Below are 15,266 nucleotides of genomic sequence, written 5' to 3' on the forward strand. Positions count from 1 at the left end.
GCCCCAATTTTCTTTTCTTTTTTTTTTGTATTATTATTCTTTTTTTTTCTTTTTTACAAATAGTTTATTGTCAAATTGGTTTCCACATAACACCCAGTGCTCATCCCCACAAGTGCCCTACTCCATGCCCATCACCCCCTCCCCCCTACATCCGTCATTCCTGTTTTTGTCAGCATTCAAGAGTCTCTCATGGATTGCCTCTCTCCCTTCCCCCCACCATTTCCCCCCTTCTTCTCCCCCTTGTTCCTCAGTTAAGTTCCTCCTAATCCTCCTATACATGCAAACATATGATATTTGTCCTTCTCTGCCTGACTTATTTTGCTCAGCATAACACCCTCAAGGTCCATCCATGTTGCTACACATGGCCAGATTTCATTGTTTCTCATTGCCGTGTAGTATTCCATGGAATAGATAAACCACATCTTCTTGATCCATTCATCTGTTGATGGCCACTTAGGCTCTTTCCATGTTTTAGCTATTGTTTAGAGTGCTGCTATGAACATTGGGGTCCATGTGCTCTTATGCATCAGCATTTCTGTATCCCTTGGGTAAATTCCTAGCAGTGCTATTGCTGGGTCATAGGGGAGTTCTACTGTTAGTTTCCTTAGGAACCTCCACACTGTTTTCCAGAGGGGCTGCACCAGTTTGCATTCCCACCAACAGTGTAGGAGGTGCCCATTTCTCCACATCCTCGCCAGCATCTAGAGTGCTCTGATTTGCTCATTTTAGCCACTCTGACTGGCGTGAGGTGGTATCTCAGTGTGGTTTTGATTTGTATTTCCCTGATGAGGAGGGATGCTGAGCATCGTTTCATGTGTCTGTTGGCCATCTGGATGTCCTCTTTGGAGAAGTGTCTGTTCATGTCTTCTGCCCATTTCTCCACTGGGTTGTTTGTTTTTCGGGTGTGGAGTTTGGTGAGTTCCTTATAGATTTTGGATATCAACCCTTTACCTGATATGTCATTTGCAACTATCTTTTCCCATTCCATTGGTTGCCTATTAGTTTTGAGGGTTGTTTCCTTTGCTGTGCAGAAGCTTTTAATCTTGATGAGGTCCCAATCATTTATTTTTGCTCTTGGTTCCCTTGCTTTTGGGGATGTGTCAAGTAAGAAGTTGCTGCGGTGGAGGTCAAGGAGGTTGTTTCCTGCTTTCTCCTCTAGGGTGTTGATAGTTTCCTGTCTCACGTTCAGGTCCTTTATCCATTTTAAGTATATTTTTGTGTATGGTGTGAGAAAATGATCTAGTTTCATTCTTCTGCATGTTGTTATCCAGTTCTCCCAACACCATCTGTTAAAAAGACTGTCTTTTTTCCATCGGATATTCTTTCCTGCTTTGTCAAAGATTAGTTGGCTGTATACTTTTGGGTCCACTTCTGAGTTCTCAATTCTGTTCCATTGGTCTATGTGTCTGTTTTTGTGCCAATACTATACTGTCTTGATGATGACAGCTTTGTAGTAGAGGCTAAAGTCTGGGATGCTGATACCTCCCGTTTTGGTTTTATTCTTCCATATTGCTTTGGCTATTCGGGGTCTTTTGTGGTTCCATACAAATTTTAGGATAGTTCTAGTTTTGAGAAGTATGCTGGTGCAATTTTGATTGGAATTGCATTGAATGTGTAGATTGCTTTGGGTAGTAATAACATCTTAACTATATTTATTCTTCCGATCTATGAGCATGGAATGTTTTTCCGTTTCTTTGTATCTTCTTCAATTTCCTTCATAAGTTTTCTATAGTGTTCATCATACAGATCTCTTGTATCCTTGGTTAGGTTTATTCCGAGGTATTTTATGGTTTTTTGTGCAATTGTGAATGGGATCAGTTTCTTGATTTCTCTTTCTGTTGCTTCATTGTTGGTGTACAAGAATGCAACCGATTTCTGCAGGTTGATTTTGTACCCTGCAACTTTGCTGAATTCGTGGATCAGTTCTAGTAGGCTTCTGGTGGAGTCTGTCGGGTTTTCGATGTAGCCCAATTTTCTAAGTATTAGTAGAAGATAGAAAAAGAGCAGTACATTAAAGTGGAGGAATGAAAATTATCAAGATAAAAGAGGAAATTATTGAAAGAAAAAAATTAATGAAGAGGATGAAGGGAGCCCTTTTATGCTTGTATACCTTTAATCACAGAAGTAATATAAGGTTTTCCTACAGGCGGCAGCAGCCTTAAATCCAGGGACAGTAAAGATGGTGGAGCATGCACAGGACTGATGCAGTTAAATCACACTTGCAAAAGACCCATTGAGTTTAGGATGTTAGAGGTCCATTGGAGGTCTGTTGAGGAAGGGGAAAAGAAGAGGTAACTGGACCAGAACCAAAAGCTCTTTTAAAAAGAAAAGGAAAAGAAAACCTACAGCACAACTAATAACCAAGAAGGGTAATATGAATCTTCGATATAGATGTATTTTTAAAATTAACATAATTTCCATTAGCTCTTGATAAGAGTGTTTGCAAGGATTTAAAGAGAACATTAGCTATTCTAGATGCATTCTACCCAGATATACTCGGTAGAAAAGGAATACCTCTAAATGACCTGGTATTCTTACCAGAGGATATAGGGATCTCCTTCAATGTAAACAACCAAGAGAACATAGGCTTCAGACTAAAAATATTTGATGGCCACAGTAGGATGTGGTTAAAGGTTAAGCTCTATTTTTTTCTCCTCATTTTGGTAGCAACAAACCCTAGATTATATTCAGGCTAGCAATTAAAAGGTCAAAACAATATCTAGACCTGGTGCTGGACATGAGATGAAAATAATTTCAGTAGAGTCCAAATGGACTCTAAAACACATTGTTTTCTAGCATACATACACTAAAAGTGTTAACTGTCTTCTAATATTGTTCTGGGTATACTGATTTTAAAATAGTCTCTTGAGAGGACAATATCGAAATGTAAGATAAAGTAAGATAAAATCATTTCTTTATCTCATCATACACTGTAGCCATAAAGATACCTAATCAGAATCCCTTGAGAGGAAGAATTTAATGGTAAGTGAGAGAAGATGAAAACCTAAATTTCACAAGAAAAAGAGACAATAGAAAATCCAAGAGCTAAGTTTTCTGATAAATTATAGAGAATGTACTCTGTTTTATTACGTTCAGACTTACAAATTAATATCTCAGATCATATTTCTCATTTTCACCTTTTCTATATTTCCATGAGGAATATCTGGCATTTCATTTCATTTTGTCTCATTAATAGTAATGAGTCAACGTGAAATAATTGGATTTTGAATTGTCCATTACTGTTAATGGTAACATTGAGGGAAGACATCATCTGTATCTAATGATGTCAGCTTGTTTACTTTTGGAAAGCATGACTTCCAAGGTTTATACAGGAAGAAAACTCCCTTCAGAAATAATCTTGTCAGGTTAGTGTTGAAATCCCTTCCACGATAAACTGTTGGATTTCTCCCAGTTCCCCACATCAGAATTAATCACTGTGTGCCCACTAGCATTTTTGTCATACTTCTCCAGGCACTTTTTGGTCTAACTTTATTATGGTTTCTCATAAACATAAATACCTCACCCATTATTTTATAAACTACTTAAAGGTAAGAATGAAACTTATTTTTCTTTTTCTAGCACATGCAGTAAGCACATGAAATAAATGTTTTTGAATGAATAGAAAATCAACTTCATAAGAAATATATAGTATTTTACAAGTCCCTATGGAAGGCAATGCAGTAATATTTAAAGTGTATTTGTCTTGCCATTCTAACATATGTACATATATATAGTTGGAGCACAAAGGATTCAGTACACAAGGAAACTGAAAGGAGATATTGACTCCTCAGGGACATGTAAAGAAGTTAATGCACAATTGAAATATTAAATATAACATCATGAATCTTGTTTTCCCTAAGAAAATATGAACCAGACCACCCATGGAAGATAACTGAAACATTAAACATAATTATGTTGAGAAAAAGCAGATGAAACAAAGTCATGGGTAATTGCATCAGACTGAAAGATATGCAGTCTTTTTAAACAGGAAAGCAGCAAATCAGTACCAGGGGAGAAAACTTTGGAGTCATGGGATAGATAACAGCTAGAAGCTCTAGTACCCACATATAAATCAGTCACCAAGATTTGAACCAATGTGATCATAACTCAGCAGAATAGAGAATAAATCTAACTTTCCCAGGAAAATGGGGCTAGGAGATACAAAGGTAGCATATATGGATGAGAATAGAAGCCCCACTGCCTCCTAGAATGTCTCTATCATAAGGACCTTCAAAAAAAAAACCCAATTTATTGCCTCCATTATACATTGTGGTGATTAGTGATAATGTGATTAGGAAAAATCCCTGCATCTGAGCTGAGAGTTCTAGTCTTTTTCTAGGGTCTATATAGACAAAAAATTGAGGACCATTTGCTATCGTGATCACATGGAGTCCTTGTCTGTTGCACATGTAGGTATGTTGTGGCTAGACTGAAAACTTTTGCTGATTTTATTCACACTTTTCAGAAGAACAAATCAGCAACAATATCCTCACTTATTAGCCCAACTAAAGAATGATCCTTCATGTTTGAGGATAGAAACTCTCTCAGTGCATAAATTGGAAAACTTTGTTTTTCACATAATTAATATTAGCTGAATGATTCTTGCAGTGCTTTTATTGCCAGAAATCTCTTGCACTTGTAGTTGATGAATAAGATCTCCCCCATTTCATCCTCCAAGAATATAGAAGTAAAGTTTTCTCATAAGAATAAAATATAAATCAAAACAATCAGAACACAACTATACAAAGTATACCTCAAAAGAGAATGGCACTAACACCAGCTAAACTTGGTACCAATTTTAAAGGTTTGTGATGGAGGGTGGATGCTGCATTGAAAGCATAAATAAGCATTACTTATTAATTATATATTATAAAGAATTATAGAGACAAAGTTTGACATTATTTCCCATTTCCATTCTTTCCCAAATTCCTGTGCTAATACCTTGAGCAACTTCCAAATCTATTGCAGTTATGAGATGGACACATTGGGTATCAAGTCTGATGTCATTAAACTGAACATCTCAAATAGCCTGAGTTTTGAAAATTAAATTTAGGTTTAAAAAATAGGAATTTCCCCCCTGAAATTGAAATTTAGGGCTTCTCTTGAGAAACCAGGTCTGACAATGGTGGGACAGCATTTCTGCATGATATGACACCATTTCTTAGGAGTATCTGTGGAGTGGCTGTCTTCTTGGAATGGGCCGTAACTTACAGTTTTCTAGCATCCAACATTCATTCACAAAGCCAGCTTCATATATTAACACTATCTGCTTGACAGCTAAACATTGAATTTCACATTTCTTGAACCAATCTGAAATCCTGGAGGCTTTTCTATAGTTCCTACGAACAAGGACAAATTACCAACAATATTTCGATGTAAGTTTTCATATTAATTCAGACTCACGATGGAAAGTGATTGTCAGTAATTTCTTCTTTTTTTAATTTAGTTATTTAAATTCAAGTTAATATACAGTGTAGTATTTGCTTCAGGTGTAGATCCCAGTGATTCACTACTTAAATATAACATTCAGTGCTCATGTCAACAGGTGCCCTCCTTAATGCCTATCACCCATTTAGCCCATCCTCCCACCCCCAACTCCTCCATCAACCCTCAGTTTGTTCTCTCTATTTAAGAGTCTCTTATGGTTTCCATCCCTTTCTGTTTTTATCTTATTTTTCCTTCCCTTCCCCTGTGTTCATCTGTTTTTTCTTAAATTTCACATATGAGTGAAATCATATGACATTTGTCTTTCTCTTACTTATTTTGTTTAGTTCCATCCATGTTATTGCAAATGGCAAGATTTCATTCTTCTTGATCACCGAGCAATATTCCATGATATATATGTGTCATCTTCTTTATCCATTCATCAGCCGATGGACAGTTGGGCTCTTTCTATAATTTGGCTTTTGTTGATGGTGCTGCTATAAACATTAGGGTGCATGTGCCTCTTCAAATCAGCATTTTTGTATTCTCCTATGGATAAGTAAATACCTAGTAGTGCAGTTGCTGGGTCATAGGGCAATCCTGCTTTTAACTTTCTGAGGAACCTCCCTATTGTTTTCCAGAGTGGCTGCACCAGTTTGCATTCCCACCAATAGTGCAAAAGCTTTCCCCTTTTCCCACATCCTTGCCAACATCGGTTGTTTCCTGATTTGTTTTTTAGCCATTCTGACAGGTGTGAGGTGGGATCTCATTGTGGTTTTGATCTGTATTTCTCTGCTAATGAGTGATGTTGAGTATCTTTTCATGCGTCTGTTAGCCATCTGGATATCTTCTTTGGAAGAGTGTCTCTTCATGTCTTCTGCCTGTTTCTTCACTGGATTATTTGTTTTGGGGGGGGTTGAGTTTGACAAGTTCTTTTTAGATTTTGGATACTAACCCTTTATCCAGTATGTCACTTGCAAATATCTTCTCCCATTCCATTAGTAGTCTTTTAGTTTTGTCAATTACTTCCTTCACTGTGCAGAAGTTCATATTTGCTCTTGTTTCCCTTGCCTCGATATGAAGACATAGTTTATAAGAAATTACTGTGACCAAGGTCAAAGAGGTTGCTTCCTGTTTTCTCCTACAGTATTTTAATGATTCCTGTCTTACATTTAGGTCTTTCACCCATTTTGAATTTATTTCTGTATATGGTATACAAGAGTGGTCCAGGTTCATTCTTCTGCAAGTCGCTGTCCAGTTTTCCCAACACTATTTGCTGAAGCAACTGTCTTTTCTCCATTATATATTCTTTCCTGCTTTGTCAAAGATTAGTTGGCCATACAATTGTGGGTCCATTTATGGGTTCTCTATTCTGTCTCAATGATCTGTGTGTCTGTTTTGTGCCAGAATCATACTGTCTTGATTATAGCCCTGTAATACAGCTTGAGTTCAAAATTGTGATGCCTCCAGCTTTGGTTTTCTTTTTCAACATTACATTGGCTATTTGGGGTCTTTTCTGTTTTCATACAAATTTAGAATTGTTTGTTCTAGCTCTGTAAAGAATGTTGGTGTTATTTTGATAAGGATTGCATTGAATGTGTATATTGCTTTGGATAGTATAGACATTTTAACATTATTTGTTCTTCCAATCCATGTGCATGGAATATTTTTTCACTTATTTGTGTCTTCTTCAATTTCTTGCATAAGCTTTCTATAGTTTTCTTTGTGTGCCAGTAAGTAATTCATGAGAAAGTCAACTGACATAATTGTGCATCCAAACATATGTCTCTAAATTCAAAGTTTAATCTTTCGGATAACTTAAGGATGTTGAAAGTGTAAAATAGTTGAGAAACAATAGTCCTAAGTAATTACTCTTCTAACAATAAATAATTACTTTGTGTAGTGTGGTCTTACATTGTAATAGGTGATTTAACAAACAAGGATGTGATATTTAAAGAAAATAAATATTTTTATACTCTACAATCATAATAGATTTCCCATAGATAATCATATTAAAAAGTAATTTGGATTAAAGAAATTGTGAAACCATTCAAAGAAAAGTATTATTCTACTAATGGATATAAGAGGATAGGGACAGATATATTTTCTTTTGAGGGGAGTAGGAATGGGGAGAGATATAAGGTATTTGAGACACAATTCATAGTGGAGATTTGTCTTGTTAGGATTACTTCAACTTATTGGAAAAATATGAAATAGTGAAGGGGATACTATTATAATGTTCTGAGTAGAGATATCAAATCATTAGTGCTTTGTTTCTCTTCTATTCATATATTCTTAGAATAGTCCCACTTGTGGAGTATGTAGTTGATTCAGTAATTCCAGTTCTTGGTCCTCATATCCATTATTTAAAGAAGGTGCGCTTTTCTACACTCTGCCACTTTGGTTTATTAACTGAGCAGAAATGTGTCTATGGATTGAGTTTTATGATAACTGTATTGAGCTATCAACCAACCTACTTACAAGGGCACAGCAAGTTGAAATACACCATTCTGCCTTGAAGCAGATATATACCCCCTTCTCTCAAATTTTCTCCCCCCACCTCCATTTCCTAGAGAGTTGAAGAGTGACATTATACTTCCTATTTGACATTATATAATTAGTAGCATCCCAATAATATATTTTCTCAAACTTCTCAGAATCAGTAAAATGTTCCAAATCTCTATGTCTTCCCAAACTCAAACATCTACATGTCAAAATAATAAAGCATATAAATGCTAAGAATGTAGAGCCATACATTTGAAGAGTATTAGGAAAGATCATTGAAGGTAATGTAGAAAAGCAATTAATTGAAAAGGAGGGCAAAACTATATTATCCCTGAGAATCTTTACTCTGAAGGTGCACCCTCAGAGGACTGAAGCATTGATCAAATGATAAGGACTAGGTTCTCATGCAAATTATATTGAGTTCTGGATATAATTTGCATTTACTTGTATCTAGGGCCTTTATTCCCCAAAGGATCAAATTAAACATGACATTGTATCTCAAATATTACAATTTTGCCTTAGAACCAGAAGTACTAGAGATATAATGAACAAAAATATAAGAACATAAACATATGAGTATTTCTAAAAGAAACTCATACATATCACAATTTGAATACAAAACATTAATTTATATCTGAAATATTTCTGGTAAAATCATTATTAAATAAAATTCCTTTGGGTATGTATTTACATTTAGATTCTCCAAAAAGCTAATTGCTTTGCTTTTTAAAGTTTCTTTTTTAATGGTACTACATAGCATTTATTTATATGATCAGTCTTAAAGCATACCCCACAGTTGATATATTCTATTATTTGAAAACTCATCCATATCTTTTGAACTGAGTAAGCCAGTCATGAAGCCTGTTGCACACAACAGTTTTCCATGGAAACTTCCTCTTGTTCAAGAGAGCAGTCATTTTCTCTGCCACATTGCTCTCTTCCTTGTCATACACAATTCCTTCAGGAAAAAGGCACCTGGAAAAAGAGTCACTAATCTATAATTTGACAAAATCCAAATATAAGTGAGGTAAGGTGACTAAGAGGAAGACTTTTTCCAAAATATATGATGCTGCTAACATTGTCCAATCAGATTCTCTTTCTCTGGAATATGACATAGAAATAGAACCAAAGAATTGTTAGCCAGAGAAAAGTTGAGAAAGATGCAGAGAAGCAATTCAGAGGACCATGAGGGCTCATGAAGAGAATAGTTTTGACTAACCTCTTTGTGCTTGTTTCTTCATCTGTAAAAAGTGGATATAATAACAATATATCTACTTTATGGATCTCTTTTGATAATTGATAAGATAATACTTGTAAAGTCTCTTAGAAAGGTCTGATATAAGTGCTCTTAAAAGTTAAATCCTGCTCAAATCACATTATAGTGTATAACTATTTTAACTGTGTCTCCACTGCTAGGTCTGGGCTTTCTGAGAGCAAGAGCTGTCTTATTCTTCTCTGTATCCTCACTTACTTGCATAGCATCTGAGCACAGTGCTTAGCACATTGCAGGTCCTTCACTATATGTTCATTAGATGAGTGAAATAAAAGGAGAGTTCTGCCCTCACTTGGCTTCCTCACTTTTCTCTTGATACTCACCTACCTGTCTCATTGTATTTGAGGCCCCTAGGAAAACCACCGTATTCAATAACAAATTGAGGTTTAGTTCACTTTTATTATTTTCTTTTGTTTTGTTTTAACAAACTTTAATTCACTTTATTTTTCTTGTATAAAACCATGTGGTGGTCACAGCTGAGTCCTCTGCATGGAGACTCTGATGTGGCTCTTTATAAAATGATAAGTGAGTTCCTGACAGGGAGACTTGGTGAACACTGTCTCTTTCCAGAGGTCATAGGTGAGATAGCAGTAAGTCTAGGAAATGGCATCAAAAGTGGCCTTAGGTAGCAGTGCAGCCCCTGGCCGAGGTATAGCAATCATCGCACCAGCCATCACCAGTAGCTTCTTGGGCAAAGGGGCTGAGATAACACCAGTACCTCTGGAGGCAGGGATGAGGCACATCAGCACAGAGCCACAGCTCTGGTCACCTTGAATGTGACAGTGTGGGACTTGCTGATCTTGTTCCCCCAGTAGCCTCACCGCAGGGGGATGATGGAAAGCTTGGCCGGGATGATGTCAGTGGTCACCTCCTTGGAGCACTCAACACCCAGACTGATGTGTCCATTGTAATTTCAGATGGCAACAAACACCTTGAACCTGGTCTGCTTTTACACAGGCATAATCTTCAAAGCCTCATCCTTGAGGGATGCCCCTAAGAAAAAGTCAAGTGATCTCAGATTCCTTGATGGGCAGGAAGAAGAGAAAGATCTCCTCCAGGGATTTGTTCTTCATGTTTGACCAGGCAACCCAGCTTGGTGACAGGGATCCACTTGTCTTGAACCTTGCCTCAGAGATCTTCATGGCCTCAGCCTGGTCCAGCCATGGTCAGGACTCCAGCCTGAGATACTGCTGCCAAACCCATGAGGGCTTCCTATTCCAGGGCCTCCAGGATCACACACAGCACCGGCATCATCTACTATTTGGTGTTTTCTTGGGGAGGAAGTTAGTTCACTTTTAAATAGTAGAAGAATCAACTTGACTTTATTTTCTATGCTAAAAATTACATATACTTCAAGTAACTGCAATCTCATCTCACAATTAACAGAGTTGAATCATGGGCAACTGGGTGGCTTAGTCGGTTAAGCACTGGACTCTTGATTCTGACTCAGGTCATGATCCAGGGATCATGGGATTGAGCCCAGTGTTGGGCTGGCACTGAGTTGGAGTCTGCTTAGAATTCTCTCTCTCTCCCTCTCTCTCTGTCTCTGCCCTTCCCCTGCTCGTGCGCGTGCTCTCTCTCTCTCTCAAATAAACTTTAAAAAATAGAGTCAGATACTCAAGGTATGGGGGACACATGGGGTGTAGGAAAGACTTAGTGTTAATGAGATAAGAAAATAACTATCCATTAGATTCCCAGTAAAGATTTAATAAAACACAAAATTTTAGGATTCTGGGATTAGAAAGACATTTAAATTTATCTAATTCAATTTAACTTTGGCTTTATCGATGAGGAAACAGATCTAGATAGGAGAAAGAATTTACAAGGCACAAGAGAGATTTAGACTTAAATATGTGACTCTTTATGGCAATAATGGTCCTTTCTCTGTGCCACACTACATAGCAATATATTTTGCATGTGCATAATATAAACTAATATGGTATATTCAAACTATTATAATAGTAGGACAAAGTGTAAGTTCTTAGATTTAACATTATTAGGGGTAAGCAGCTGTCTAGTATATCCTTTGGGAGAAAATAATCCCAGCAGTGATGATGCTCTCTTTATCATTGTCTATAAATGTACTAAATTATTTATTAACGAATATCACAGATGTCAACCAGAATGGAAAACTAATAACTTATAGTGCTTTAATTTATTTGATTTACACATATTGTCAGAGACAACCTTTATGGAGGAACATACAATAATTAAGCACTTGTCAGAATGGCTAAATGTCACTATAAAATAAACTAGCATCCAAATCTCTCGGGACAGTTTTGATATGTCACAAGTTCTCCTGGGAAGGCAGACTTTTGAAAGCACCATATTTGCAAAATGTAACCAATGTGGCAGGTTAATAGAATCGATAGATTTCACTTATGGGGCTAAGATTAATGGGCAAGGCAAAAATCCAAGCTAGTTATGGGAAATAAAAAGTAACCAAATTTTAGGAACAATATGAGTAAGAATTGATTATTTTAAAGAGGGGTCAAAATCCTAGTTAAATAGATGACCTGTAAAAATCTCTTCCTTTCTCTCCTCTCTCTCCTGGTTTTCCTCTCTTTCCTTTTTACTTTGCTTTTGTCTTTTCCCTTTCTTTGTCTGTTTTTTCTTTTTTCCTCTTTTTTCTAAAATAAGAACTCCAGAAGTATCTAATCACTTACGTTGTATTATGCACTCTCTGCTGTCTCTTCCTTTTGTATATCTTACAGCCCACCCTGCTAAAGGATCATTAATTTTATGGAAGAAAAAATGTTTATTTGTAATATTTTTACATCATTTTAACATTTATATCATATTGTAGCCCACTTGAGAGCTTTGATGAAGGAGGCCCATTGGTTAATTTTCTTTAGTTCTAGGGCTACTCATTAATTTTCAGAGATATTGATTCTTAGATGGAACATCTCAGAGATAAAAAGTCTGGAGCATTCCTGTGGGTAATGTCTGTCTTTATTAAGACATAACAATGATGTAATGCTGCTGTGATTCATACTATAATTAATTGTTTTTTGTTTAAATGCATGAGGGTTCAATACTATACATTTTATTCTCTCCTCTTTACTTTTCCTTATATAACCCTGTAAAAATAAATTAACAGAGGAATTAAAAGGGATTCTGCTTCTACCCATGATGGAGTAACTGGCAGTTGTTATCCTCCTCCCACAAACAACTATAAAATTGGATAAAATACATGAGGCAGTGATATTTAAGCATGGGACAATAGATATGGTAGGATAGTTGTCTTTGAGAGAAGAGAAACATATGAAGTCAATCCCAGGTTTATCTTCTTCTTCTGTATCAGGTAACTTTCCAAACTGTGATTCAGGGAGTCAAGTCCAATTGAAACCCTGTATCTTATTCCAGATAAAAAGATGAAAATAACTGAAATTGGTAGAGCTTGAAGCCATATGGAGAGGGATTTGCATGGGGGTTGCAAAGAGGACAAAATGAGTGAGCTTTGAAACATCCTTGGCTAGTGGCTAGGCTGCCTGTGCACATCGTTAGGCTGCATGGGACCTATCAGAAAACTCCCTGTGAGTCTGTGGTCTAAATGGAGCTATCAGAGATTGTAGGTTCTGAGATGCATTGAAGTTACTGTTCAGTCATAGCAAAATAACCTCACTGAGAACCTCAGGCTTTCAGCTGAGACTAAAGAAAGGTCATTCTTTGAAAATAAGTGCTTAATTTAACAAAAAAATGTATGTTAGAAAAATGTCCTTAAAGCTAAGAATACTACTGAAACAGACTTGCCATAATGAGGAATAAATCCAAGCATACCAGACCAAGAGGACCCATTACTAATTTATTTCCCTACCAGAAAATCTATTACCTATTTAAATAAGTCAACATAATCTAAATTCACAGCAACATATTATTTCTAACACCCAGTATATAATAAAAGATTAGTAGACATACAAAAAAAGGTGGGAAGAACGTGAAGAACATCAGTCAGTAGAAAGTGATCTTATGATTCCAGTAGTTGTAATTAGCAGAAAATAACTTTGTAGTACCTTTTATATCCAAATATTTTTAAAAAAAAGAACATAATGAGTGAACAGATAGGGTATATCACATTAGAAATAGAAACAATATAAAATAGCCAAATGTAAATTCAAGAACAGTGCAGTATCTGAAAAACATCTATAATTTACTTAATATAAAGTATTGAATGTTTTCCTTCTAAGATCATGATCTTAGGATATCTTCTAGTATACTGATATCCTAGCCATTCTATTAAGAGAAATAAAATAAAAAGTCATAAAGATTGGGAAGGAGAATAAAATTATCCTTTTACCAGATGTCATGATCAGTTACACAGAAAATTGTAATAGACATCAAAAGCCTACTAGTATAAGTCAACTTTAAGAAGTCAAGGGATAAAATAATAATCAATAAAAACTGAATGTATTTCTTCATTTGAAACAATTAGCATTTAAAATTTTAAAAATCAATGTCATTTATAGCAGCATCTAAAAACATGAAATGAATGCTAATCCTAACAAAAGATATGCAATACCTATTCACTGGAACCACAAAAATTCTGAGAGAAATTTAATGACAAAAGTGTATTTACATAAATATATAAAATATATATAAATTTACCATGCTCATGGAATGAAGGATGGGATATTGTTAAAAATATATTATTTCAAAATAAAATGCACCCCAAACAAAATTTCAATACATTTTTTTTTGTAAATATTTTTATTTATTTCTAGGAGAGAGAGAGAGACACAGCATGAGCAGGAGAGGGCCAGAGAGAGAGGGAGACACAGACTCTGAAGCAGGCTCCAGGCTCTGAGCTGACAGTCAGCACAGAGCCTGACGCCGGGCTCGAACCCACGAACCACGAGATCATGACCTAAACGAAAGTTGGACGCTTAACTGACTAAGCCACCCAGGCGTCCCTTCAGTACATTTTTTAAACAAATTGACAAGTTCATTCTAAGATATATATATGGAATTAGAGGCACGTGAGTAGCTCAGGTGGTTAAGCATCTGACTCTTGATTTCAGCTCAGGTCATGATCTCATGGTTCATTGGATCAAGCCCTGGGTCAGGCTCTGTGCTGACAGCATGGAGCCTGCCTAGGATTCTCTCTTTCTCTCCCTCTCTCTGTCCCACCCCCCACCGACGCTCTCTCTCTTTCTCTCACAATAAATGAATAAATATTAAATATATATGGAAATTCATAATATATATAATTTCTACACTTACTATAAGGCTGCAGTAATGTAGACAGTAGTATTGACATTAGAATAGACAAATATATCAATAAAATAGAAAAAGTAGAGTCATATGATTAATTGGTTTCTATTTACTTAAATTGGCATGTTTAATTACCTATGATGTTTTAGAACTATAATAAAAATAATCATTTAGGAAAAAGTAATCTTTAGACTAAAGAAACAAAAATTAAGCTTTAGAGTAAGGCCACTTTCACATGATTTCCATTTCCCTCCTTCACAACAGTATTTTTCAAAAGTCAGTTCCTTTTCAAATCTCCAAAGGAAATAAAACATCATAAGAAGTATCTAAGTACCCACATCAAATTCCATCTTATGGAGTTTAGATAGACACTGTAAAGTTTCTGCTACAAGGAACAATAAAGCATCCTCAATTGAGGCACTAAAAATACACATTCTTTAAAGCCATATATCAGCTAGAGATTCAGGTAAAGTCAAAACCCTGTTCTGGTTGGTAAAATCTGTCATTAGAAGAAAAAAAACTCTGTTTGGAACACTCTGTCATAAAATTTCTAAACAACTAAACTTTTCTGGGGAATAGTTCTGCATGGAAGATAGCTTCAGGAATGAGTCTCTAACACAACATCTAAAACTTAATGTCTACTCTTGGGTTGCCTAGGTGGCTCAGTCAGTTAAGCTTGTAACTCTTGGTTTCAGCTCAGGTCATGATCTCATATTTGGGATGGAGGGTGGTTTGAGCCCTGCTTTGGGCTCTGTACTGACAGTAAGGAACCTACTTGGGATTCTCTCTCTCTCTCTCTCTCTCTCTCTCACTCTCTCTCTCTCTCTCTCTCTCTCTCTGCGCCCCCTCCCCT

At 36.2% G+C, this 15,266-nt stretch overlaps 1 pseudogene; it reads right to left on the bottom strand.

The window, feature by feature from the left end:
* Positions 1 to 9,672: 9,672 nt before the first annotated feature.
* Positions 9,673 to 13,000, bottom strand: LOC120222536 (annotated as a pseudogene).
* Positions 13,001 to 15,266: the final 2,266 nt, after the last annotated feature.

This window comes from Hyaena hyaena, unplaced genomic scaffold, assembly GCF_003009895.1.
Source record: "Hyaena hyaena isolate Hyena2069 unplaced genomic scaffold, ASM300989v1 scaffold_888, whole genome shotgun sequence".
In the NCBI taxonomy this organism is placed as follows: domain Eukaryota; kingdom Metazoa; phylum Chordata; class Mammalia; order Carnivora; family Hyaenidae; genus Hyaena; species Hyaena hyaena.